The sequence below is a fragment of the Typopeltis vanoorti genome, chromosome 23 (assembly GCF_054136105.1).
Source record: "Typopeltis vanoorti isolate ZY-2024b chromosome 23, IOZ_Tvanoo_1.0, whole genome shotgun sequence".
Lineage (NCBI taxonomy): Eukaryota > Metazoa > Arthropoda > Arachnida > Uropygi > Thelyphonidae > Typopeltis > Typopeltis vanoorti.
Window position 1 is genome coordinate 75,234,430 of NC_143571.1, and position 11,125 is coordinate 75,245,554.

Here is an 11,125-nt window from a genome sequence, read left to right on the forward strand (position 1 = left end):
ATGACAAAATAGGCGGGAATGCTAACAGCGGAACTGGCGGTTTTGCAACACTGAAACGTTGCTGCGAAAACTTCGACCTTGTCGATATCTGGAGACGGCAGAATCCACTGAAAGTCGGAACAACGTGGTGCCGTGGTCGGATATCAACAAGGCTCGACAGGTTCTATGTATCCCAGTTTTTAGAACCACATGTTCTTGGGGTACGTCACATCGCTGCGAGAGGTCTGCTAACAGACCACAAAATGGTACTATTAAAAATAAGGATACCAGAAATAATAGAAACAGCCAGAGGTCCTTGGAGGCTCACTCCCAATTTCCCCAGTCTTTTTAGCGATAAGCTACAGAACCTCTGTAACGAATGGAGAGACACTAACTGGGACTGGGAAACCTGGCTACAGTTCAAGTCGCAGGCAAAGGAATTCTTTCAGCGGTGTGGGCGTGAAAGGGCACACCAACAGAGACAACGTCTGAGGGATCTCTATAGGGAGCTCGGCTGGTACCGCACCAACGAGCGGAGAGGAATTCCCTGTAGCGATCTTATCAGACAGGTAGAAATTGAGCTACATCAAGAGCGGCAGAGTAGAGTCGAGGACCTCGATTTTCGAGCGAGACTCTATCTCAGATATTTGGAAACACCTTCCGCCGCTTTCTACAATCAACAACGGGTGGCGGCAAATGACGAGCGAACGGTTTACCAGATCCAAGAGAATGGCAAACTGATAAAATCAACCCCGGAAATACTTCGCATCTTCCACCAGCAGTACCTCGGCGCCTTTTCTGATCAGCAGAGCGCAGATGTTTTCAATGAGTGGGACATCACACGTCTTCCCGAGCATCTTACCGCTCTGCATGACAGGCCGATAACTGCTGAGGAAATAAAAACAGCTTGCAAAACAATGAAGGCAAGAAAAACTCCAGGGTTAGATGGGTTAGGGATAGAATTCTACCGATCTATCTGGGACTACGCACTACCAGTTTTAGTGAAAATTTTTAACGAATTCCTCACTTCGGGAAATATCCCCGAGGAATTCGCTAAAAGCTACACAATTTTTATCCCAAAGAAAGATCGAGATCGCACCTTGGCAGATAGCTGGCGACCGATCTCCCTAACAAATTCGGATTACAAAATATTTGCAAAAATTATCTGCAGCCGCATCAAATGCGGTATAGAAAAAATCATAACAAGCACCCAGGTTTACGGAATACCGGGTAGATCGATGGAATTAAATCTATTTTTCTTACGAGATCTAATCCGTCTGGCCAAAAATAAAAATTACCCTTTGGCACTTCTCTCTACGGATCTGGAAAAGGCGTTCGACAGCGTCAGACACACGTACTTGCAGGACATCCTTCAGAAAATAGGTGTGGGCTGGAGGCTTAGGCAAACAATCAAAAACATCTACGCAAAGGCCTCTACCCAAATAGCTATCAACGGGTTCCTCTCGGAACCAGTTCCTATTAAAAAGGGGGTAAGACAGGGCTGCCCACTAAGCCCTCTCCTCTTCTCACTCGCGTTAGAACCCCTCATAAGAAGAATAGATAACTCCCCTGCAGTCAGAGGAATACCGTTACCCCTAGTCTCCAGACAGAGCAAAATTGTAGCATATGCCGATGATGTAGTTGCGACGCTCAGAGATTCTGAGTCCATCTACATTTATTTCGGCATTTTGCAAAAATTCAGCATGGCCAGTGGTCTTCGCGTTAATACTTCGAAGACTAAAATTAAAATTTTTGGAAATTTCCATAGAAATAACCTTCCTTGTGGTTTAGTCCCGCAAACTCAGCCCCTAACAGTACTAGGCGTCCCATTCACGGCGAGCCCGGTACTGCCTGTTAAGAAATTGCGGGAAGAGTGCGAAAATAAAATAAAATGTTTTAAACCTAATTATTTCTCCTTCTACGGAAGAACAGTAATAATAAAAACAGTAATAATCCCCATGCTAATGCATACAATAAATATTACTAATATAAAAAAAACCCAAGAAGGTCAACTTTACAAAATACTAATAGATTTTTTTTGGAACGGAAGAAAACATGAAGTTAAAAAAGAATATTTAAAACTCAAAATCAATCAAGGGGGTTTCTCACTTCCGAAATTAAACTGCCTATTCTATGCAAACACGCTCAAAACCATAGGGAAAGCCTTAAAATCTAACCATATTTCAGGATCCCTAATTAAATATTTTCTAGGGCATTTTCTCCCCTACTTCGGGACCACGGGACATGCTGACCCCAGCGCAGAGGTTGTGCCAGAATGGTATTATCCATTATGCCAACAACTTAAAAAATTTAAAACAGAAGGAATGGAAATTCTAAAATTAAAGCCACAAGCAAGATATTGGGAGTTCTTTCGACTTTCCGGATGTGATACACCAAATATAGAAACTAACATAGAAACGCTATTTCAAAATATCAGAAATAGCTGGGGACAGCCATTTCACCGGGATCTGGCATGGCGAATAGCCTATGGTCAGCTACCGGTGAAACTGGTTATGTCCCAATACACTTCAAGACCGTGCGACCCCTTCTGCGACGTCTGCCAGAGCATTGAAACGGTGGGACATTTCTTTTACTCGTGCCCCCCCGCCCGATATGTCTGGCAAAGACTAAGCACAGCACTGGGAATCAAGCCGCTTACCCTACAGGAGGTCTTGTACCTGCAATTTCCCCCACCAGTCAAGAAAATTCAGAAATTTACAATTTTTCTCATCAATGTATTCAAGTATCACATCTGGAAAGTGCGGAAAAAGTCCAAAATCAGCGATGAAAACACTATACAAGCCAAAATACTCAGTGGGATCTATTTCTACCTACCTAGGTTCTTCGCACAAGAAAGACATATACTAGGGGATGGGAGGTTTGTACATAAATGGTGCAAACCTCCTATCCTCTGTGTCCTGAGACAGGGCTTAATCATTACCGTGTCTCTTCCTTTAAAAAGAAATATCTGTTTGTTTGTCGTTGTTTTTTTTTTTTTTTTTTTTTTCCTTCTCTTTTTCTCTCTTCACGAGTTCTTACAGTTCATATAGGAGGGGGCAGATCTGAGAACCCGGGCTGCGAAGGCTTACAGCGAGGCGGTGCTGCTCCTTGTGAGCGGCATCTCTCGGGCCAGATTCTTCCCCCAAATCTTGCTCTTCCCGTGGTGTAAGGTTGGCCAGTTTTCTTACTGTTTATATATATATATATATATATATATATATATATTTAAAAAAAAAAAAAAAAAAAAAAAAAATCCGATTTAAATTTTATACAAAAACAGGTGTTAGAAGATGACCTCCAAAGACACCTGGTCAGTTAAATTGTTAAATTAAAAGTATTTTACGAGCGCATTTAAGAAAAGTTTATTTCAACGTTTTTTTTGTTTTTTTTAGAACAGGTGTAAGGAGATGATGTTTTATAGACCTTTTAGCCACAACCTCTGGGTTATACAGCTAAACGGTTTGACTGAGGCCTCTTTTTACCTACTACTATCCTACTCTACCTTTCTTTAATCTCCCCTATTACTACCTGCTGACCCTCAGCAATCTTTATACTCCAAAGGCCGATGATGAAAGACATTAACTCCCATTCTAGCTACTCACTGATGAAGCCTCAAAAAAGGCTGAAACCGGTCTGGGTAGTGACCTCACCACCATAATGTAATAACAGCATACATTTCCTAGGAAATGTGTTTTTACATTATGGTAAATACCTAAGAATAGTGATCAGAACTTTACCGACTTTGCTGCGAGATTTCCGGTATTGCACTACGTGCTGGGCCACTTGCATTTAGCGGACGCTTAGTGATCGCCGATACTTTATTATACTATATTCGGCAAGAAACTCTCTGATTCCAATCTTTGAGTTTCTTATTCGGTTTTAAAACAATGTGGGATTTAATATCCCCTTAATTTAAATAAAGCTCTAACAAATTTGGCATGAAAATCAGCAAGAAAAAGACCAAAACTATGAAAATAGTCAGGAATGTAGAAAACTTCAAGTGCATTCTCAATGGAGAACCTATAAAACAAGTAAAATATTTCAGCTATTTAGGCACAGTTTTTAGCAAAGAATACAGGTTAAATCTGGAAATAGACAACAGCAAAAGCAAAGCTGGTATAGTGGGTAGCCAGCTGTATAAATTTTGGCCAAAACAGACTGGCAGTTTTCAAACCTAAGTTGGATCTGAGAGTTGGGTTAGAAATTAAGCACTTGATCAAAGACTAGAGACCACAGATATGAGGGTTCTTAGAAAAACCAGGAGAGTGAATGAATGGCATCAATGGCAGAATCATATTAAAAATGAAGATATTATAAAGGAACTTACATTGTTAGCACTCAAGATGTGTAAGCAGAGCTAATCTAAGGTGGTATGGCCACTTAAAAGAATTGGTGAGGAAAGGTAGCAAAACAGTTGTTTGATTCCAAGATGACAGGAAAGAGACCCAAAGAAAGACCAAGATCTAGATGGATTGATTCAATCAGAAGTGCCTTAGAAACATGAAATGTTAGATATGACAATAATGGAGTAATGACAAGTAATAGACTAATTACTTGTCATTAATAATAATGACAACTCTTAATCATGTAGTGATATCATAGTAAACTGAACTTTTTACGCAAATTGGAGCAGATGGGAATGGATATTAAATTGGTGATATGGATAGGAGAATGGCTCAGGGAGAGATACCATAAGGTGGTGTATGGAGGAGCCGAGTCCAGAATGAGGCAAGTGACCAGTGGTGTGCCTCAGGGCTCTGTGCTTGGGCCAATGTTGTTTAATTTGTATATAAATGATATAGGAAACGGCTTAAAGGGAGATATTCAGTTGTTTGCTGATGATGCAAAGTTGTGTAGTGCAATAAAAAATCAAGCTGATGTTGAAAGTTTGCAGGAGGATTTAAATAAGCTGGTAAAATGGGCAAAAGAAAATGGATGTCAGTTCAATGTGGAAAAGTGTAAAGTCATGCATTTTAGGATTAAAAGATTACCAGCTGTGTACTACATCGATGGAAAGGTACTCCAAGAGATTGATGAGGCTAGGGACTTAGGGGTATTGGTAGATAGGGAGATGAAGTTCAGAGGACACATTGCTAAGGTGTCCAAGATTGCACATAGGATTACTTGGTTGTTGAGGAACACACTGACATCCAGAGATAAAGAGGTTATTATTCCCCTTTATAAAGCATTGATACTTCCACATTTGGATTACTGTGCTCAGGTCTGGTCACCTGGATTCCTTGGAGATGAGGAGGCTGTGGAGAGGGTTCAGAGAAGAGTGACCAAGTTGGTGAGTGATATAAAAAATGCTCCCTACATTGATAGATTGAGAGCTTGTGGATTGCAGAGATTGGTTGATAGGCGAAGAAGAGGGGATATGATAGAAACATTCAAATTACTAAAAGGTTTTTATAGGATTGATGCAGGGGAAATGTTTCAGCTGTGTGATAGTGATGGAAGAACAAGAGGTCATCTCTGGAAATTAAAGAAGAGTGTGGTTAACAAAGGTGTCAGAACAAGGTTTTTTGCCTGGAGGGTGGTGAATGAGTGGAATTCATTGCCTGACTTAGTTGTGAGCTCTTCGTCTGTAAATGAATTCAAGAAGAGATATGACAGATATTGTTTTGCTAGTTTGGGTCTCCCGCGTTGAGTCTACTGACTCCATGGAGATACCCGTAATAATAATAATAATAATACATATCAGGAAATTGATTATGATATCATAATCAATTTCCCATGTAATCAAGAGAAAGTGCAGAATTTTTTGATGAATGCTTTATTCACTTTTTTTGAGAGATGATATTAAATACCATAAATATGGTATTTAATATCATCCCTCAAATGAATTTAATGATGCAAGAGAGAATTTTTTTTTTTTGTATTTAAAAAGAATTTAAAAGTTAGACATAGAATACTAGAACTTATTTAATAATCATAATTCTACAGAAAATATCAGATCTCCTTAAAAAAAGAGAATGAGTTAACATATAAAATGCATCCATTGTAAATATATATATTTGTTTACAGTAAATAATTTTAATATTTTTATACTTGAGCTTCATTCTTTGGAATATACAACATGTTGATGCACCATCAATGGATACAAATCCAAAATGTTCTAACCATCTGATAAACAAAATAAAATTATATATATAAATATAGTTAACTTTCTCTCCACAAGTTATAGTAAGTTAATAATCTCTATTCACTCCCTCTTTGGAATTTCCCTGACATTCAACATTTCACACTCCTCATGTGTGACTAATTATCACATATTTCTGGAAAATTCTAGCACCATTGTCTCTTCTTCCCCATAAACTATTCATGTTAGCCAACACAATATATCAAATGAAGTTTTTAAAGTTAAATTCAAAGGACCCCTTTGAATTTAACTCCCCCACATTGTTAAACATACATAACTATAATTAAACAGTCAAGTGTGCACACAATTAATTAGTAATTAACTTATAATGCTAAATATTTAAAAAAAAAAAAATCCTAAAACAGCAAAAATAAACAGGACTTCTTGAGAATAACTGTGAGTGCACACTATGTATTGTATACAATAAATATTAATTATCCAAACCATAAAATACTATTTTTTATTGTTTTTGACAAAAATAAGCTCAATAATCTTTTTAGAGCACTATTAACAACAATCTTCATCAGACACCACCTAGAAGCCCTTTTGTGTGGTCTACACCATTAAAATTAAAAAACCCCTAAGTAGTCAGTCAATTTGATAACTGATCACCTCCAACTACAAAAAAGGAAGAGACAAGTATTCAGCTACAGAAGAGGGGGGGGGGGAGAATGCCATAACTGATATTCATGCATGAGCTTCCTATTTAGTCAGAAACCTATCTAATGTCCATAATTAAGTCTGTCCACTTTAGGTATTATTTTAATGGCACAGAATTAGTTCACACTGTGATTTCAGGTAAGTGATGTTAATTTAAGCTACCCTAATGTTTTAAAATTTAAACATTAATTCTGGATTTTAATTTTTATTATTTCATATTCTTCCAATTCTCTTTTTTTTCCCCCTTATATGTCTCCTATTATTGATTGCATTTGAAATTTTTCATGTTATTTTGTGTACGATTCTTATCCCCTTTGTGTTCTGTTATTAATTACGATTTCTTGCCATTTCCTTAAATTACCTTTGTTTTCTGTAAATCAACTTGAGGTCATCTTACTCTCTCTTCCCCCCCCCTCCTAAATTCATCACAGCTAGCTGTTTCTCTGTTACTTGTGAATTTGCTGTAGCGAACGTTGTATTTCACAGGGAATATAGAGAGAATACAATGGAATGGGAGAAGGGAGATACACCTGATAAATTGCAGCCAAAAAGAGTAGGATATTCATGTCACCATGAATATAATGATGCGGAATGCCATGCATTTGAAGTAATCTGATGTGATATAGAAGCCTTGGGGGGGGGGGGGGTGCAAGGGAAAATCTTGTATCCCCTTAATTATGATATAATACTTCCAGGAATCAAAATCATCAAGGTGGAGCTTCTTTCTGGTTACAGGATACCTAAATGTTTATATTTTTCTTTAGAAGCATTCTAATGATGCACTTGCAACATTCACTGGCAGTCCATTCTACACACTCGCAACATGTCATAAAATTAACTTAGACCTCACTTGATTTAGGATTCTCCCTCCACAGCTGCAAAATCCAATCTTTGCATATACTGCAAGATCTGCTTTATCTTCTCTCTTTCTAAGTTTATTTTGCACTTGGTTAGACTATAATAATTCGTGTGTAGAGGCTTAAGTGCTGTGAGGACATCATGTTGGAGGCTTAATGGATTTTTTACAACACTCAAAAAGAATTAAAATAGAATTTAATACTTCCTATATTTCGTCCTGGTCACTAGGACATCTACGGGGATTACAAAAACAGTTAATGTAACATACACACAAATAATAAACAATACTGAGCCCAACCACGTGGGTGACACTAAAGTCCTATCTAGTTGGAGCGCCCTCTAAGGGCAGTAGTAGGTGGCCTGGAATGTAAGGTGGGACCTCTGGTGATGAGTGTTTCCCAAATCTTCGGAAGCTTAATACAACCGTATTTATTCAGATTTGGTTGGTTTTTGAGAGCTGCTGCTGCTTCCAAGAAATATCTCTCTTTCTTGAATTTGCTGTGGTGGAGCATGGTGGTTTTCTTCCAACATGGTGGTATCCAAAACATGGCTGACCATGTTTTGGATACCACCTGCAAACACAACTATAGCCTGAATGGCCATAGTTGTGTTTGCAGATGTAAGACTTCATAATAAAGTCTTACATCTGCAAACACAACTACCATTCAGCTTGGCTGACCATGTTTTGGATACCACCCACAGGGTATCTTGGAAGAAAACCACCATGCTCCACCACAGCATATTCAAGAAAGAGAGACTTTTCTTGGAAGCAGCAGCAGCTCTCAAAAACCAACCAAATCTGAATAAATACGGTTGTATCAAGCTTCCGAAGATTTGGGAAACACTCATCACCAGAGGTCCACCTTACATTCCAGGCCACCTACTACTGCCCTTAGAGGGCGCTCCAACTAGATAGGACTTTAGTGTCAGTCACGTGGTTGGGCTCAGTATTGTTTATTATTTGTGTGTATGTTACATTAACTGTTTTTGTAATCCCCGTAGATGTCCTAGTGACTAGGACGAAATATAGGAAGTATTAAATTCTATTTTAATTCTTTTTGAGTGTTGTAAAAAATCCATTAAGCCTCCAACATGATAGACTATAATAAATTTAGTTTAATTCTTTATCCAAATGTAAGCAAACAAAGTTTGCACCTGAAAATATCTTGAGGACTGAGGTAAGGTGGTACATCCCTTGGCAACTCGTAGCAAAGGTGGACCAAGCTCTCATCACTCCTTGTCTCAGTATCTTCCATAATGCAAAGCACATCTCCATGCAGACATGTATACTGCTATGCATTAAGGGAAGGGCCACTACCCAGACTGGTTTCAACCTTTATTGAGGTCTCATCAGTGGGAGGCAGACCCAGAGTGGTGATACTAAGGCTGAAGTACTAGAGAGGTCATATTTACCTATATGAGTTGCCAACCGGTGTACCACCTTATTATTAAATTACTCTGGATTTAGAAGAAAGATGTTGGAAGTTTATTTTGTACTTGGTCAGACTATAATAAATTTAGTTTAATTCTTTATCCAAGTGTAAGCAAACAAAGTTTGTGCCTGAAAATATCTTCAGGACTGAGGTAAGGTGGTACATCCCTTGGCAACTCGTAGCAAAGATGAACAAAGCTTTCATCACTCCTTGTCTCAGTACCTCCCATAATGCAAAGCACATCTCCTTGTGGACATGTATACTGCTATGCATTAAGGGAAGGGCCACTACCCAGACCGATTTCAACCTTTATTGAGGTCTCGTCAGTGGGAGGCAGACCCAGAGTGGTGATACTAAGGCAGAAGTACTGGATAGGTCATATTTACCTATACAAGTTGCCGACCAGTGTACCATCTTATTATTAAATTACTCTGGTTTTAGAGAAAGATGTTGGAAGTTTATTTTGCACTTGGATAAAGGATTAAACTAAATTTATTACTTCTCTCTTTCTGTTGCTCAAATTTTGAAGATCACATGCACTTATTAGTGTGTATTAAAATGCACAATTCCTCAGACCAATTATTTTGATTACCCTCCACTAGATTTTTTCAATTGTCACTTTCTCCTCTGAATCCAGTAACCACATTATGAGCACAGTAGTCATGTAGTCTTATCAAAGCCTGGTACAAGGGAAGAATAATTTATTCCTACAAGTTCAGTATGTGATGTGATGACTTAAACCATATTAGCAATGTGGTCCCTAAACTTAACCCTGTCTATACTATTTGTACCAAAATTATTATCATCATCATGATGTATATCAAGGATTTAGGCCTAACATGGCTATATTTTTTTAATTTTTTCTATTACTGGTTCTTGATTTAATTCTTTCATAATTGTCACTTTCTCCTCTGAACCCAGTAACCATTATGAGCACAGTAGTCATGTAGTCTTATCAAAGCCTGGTACAAGGGAAGAATAATTTTTTCCTACAAGTTCAGCTATCTGATGTGATGACTTAAACCATCCCATAGACCCAAATTTATCATTAGTATAATACTCTGCCTGTGATATCCAAAATGACTTTTTTTTTTTCTTTTTGGTGGGGGGAGGGAATTCCCAGCAAAATGAAAGGTTGTTCAACCTAAAGTGTATTAGTACTATGGAAGGCAGAAATGTGAGAATAAAGAAGCAACTCATTAAACTGAATTTGAAGACCTGTAGATTGTACTCTTCGGGAATTACATAAGAGGGAAAGCTGTTCCAAAAGATAACAGCAGGGAGAATGAATGAAGAAAAAATGTTTGTTAGAACTGCGAAATAGTGCTGAATAGCTGCTATATGTGTTTTAACAGATTTAGAATAAGAGGGGAGTGGGGAATTATCAGTGTCAGTTCTGAGGAATAGTGTCTATGAAAATATTTGTAGAAAAGTTTCATGCGAGGTTTCAAACCTCGCATGAAAGCAGTGCACAGATTGTATTTTTTTTTTTTTTTAATTCTAGATATTTTTTCAGACATACCCTGGACAATAGGAATGGTGATGCATTTATGACAGCCTTTCTGAAAGGAAAGCCAAGGATTGGAGAAAGGATTAAGTATTTTGTTGATTCTGTAGGAATTGTAGCCATTAGATAAGAAAGTGTAGCACATATTTTCCCATCATCCCCTTCCATTCTGTTGAGAGAGGGGAAGGGGATGATGGGAAAATTTGTGAATATATCTGCCTTGAGTGGGTAGGTTTTCTGTATGCTGTAAAAGAAAGGTACCATTAGGAAGATAGGTGGATTTTACCAAGATGGTTGCCAGGAATGTAATATGGATGCATGTGTTAATGTGGCAGATGTTTGTTGAGAGATTAAACAAGAGAAATGAGAGAGTAGGGATATGCAGAAAGTGCAATATGTTAATAGATCATGATGATTTAAATGAAACCAGAAGTGAAGAAGACCAAATGAAAGTCAGTGATAGATGTAAGACTAAGAATGATGGCCATAAGAGTGAGAATATGAGTGTGGAGAATGTAATTGTGAATACGGAAATTATTAAAAAAG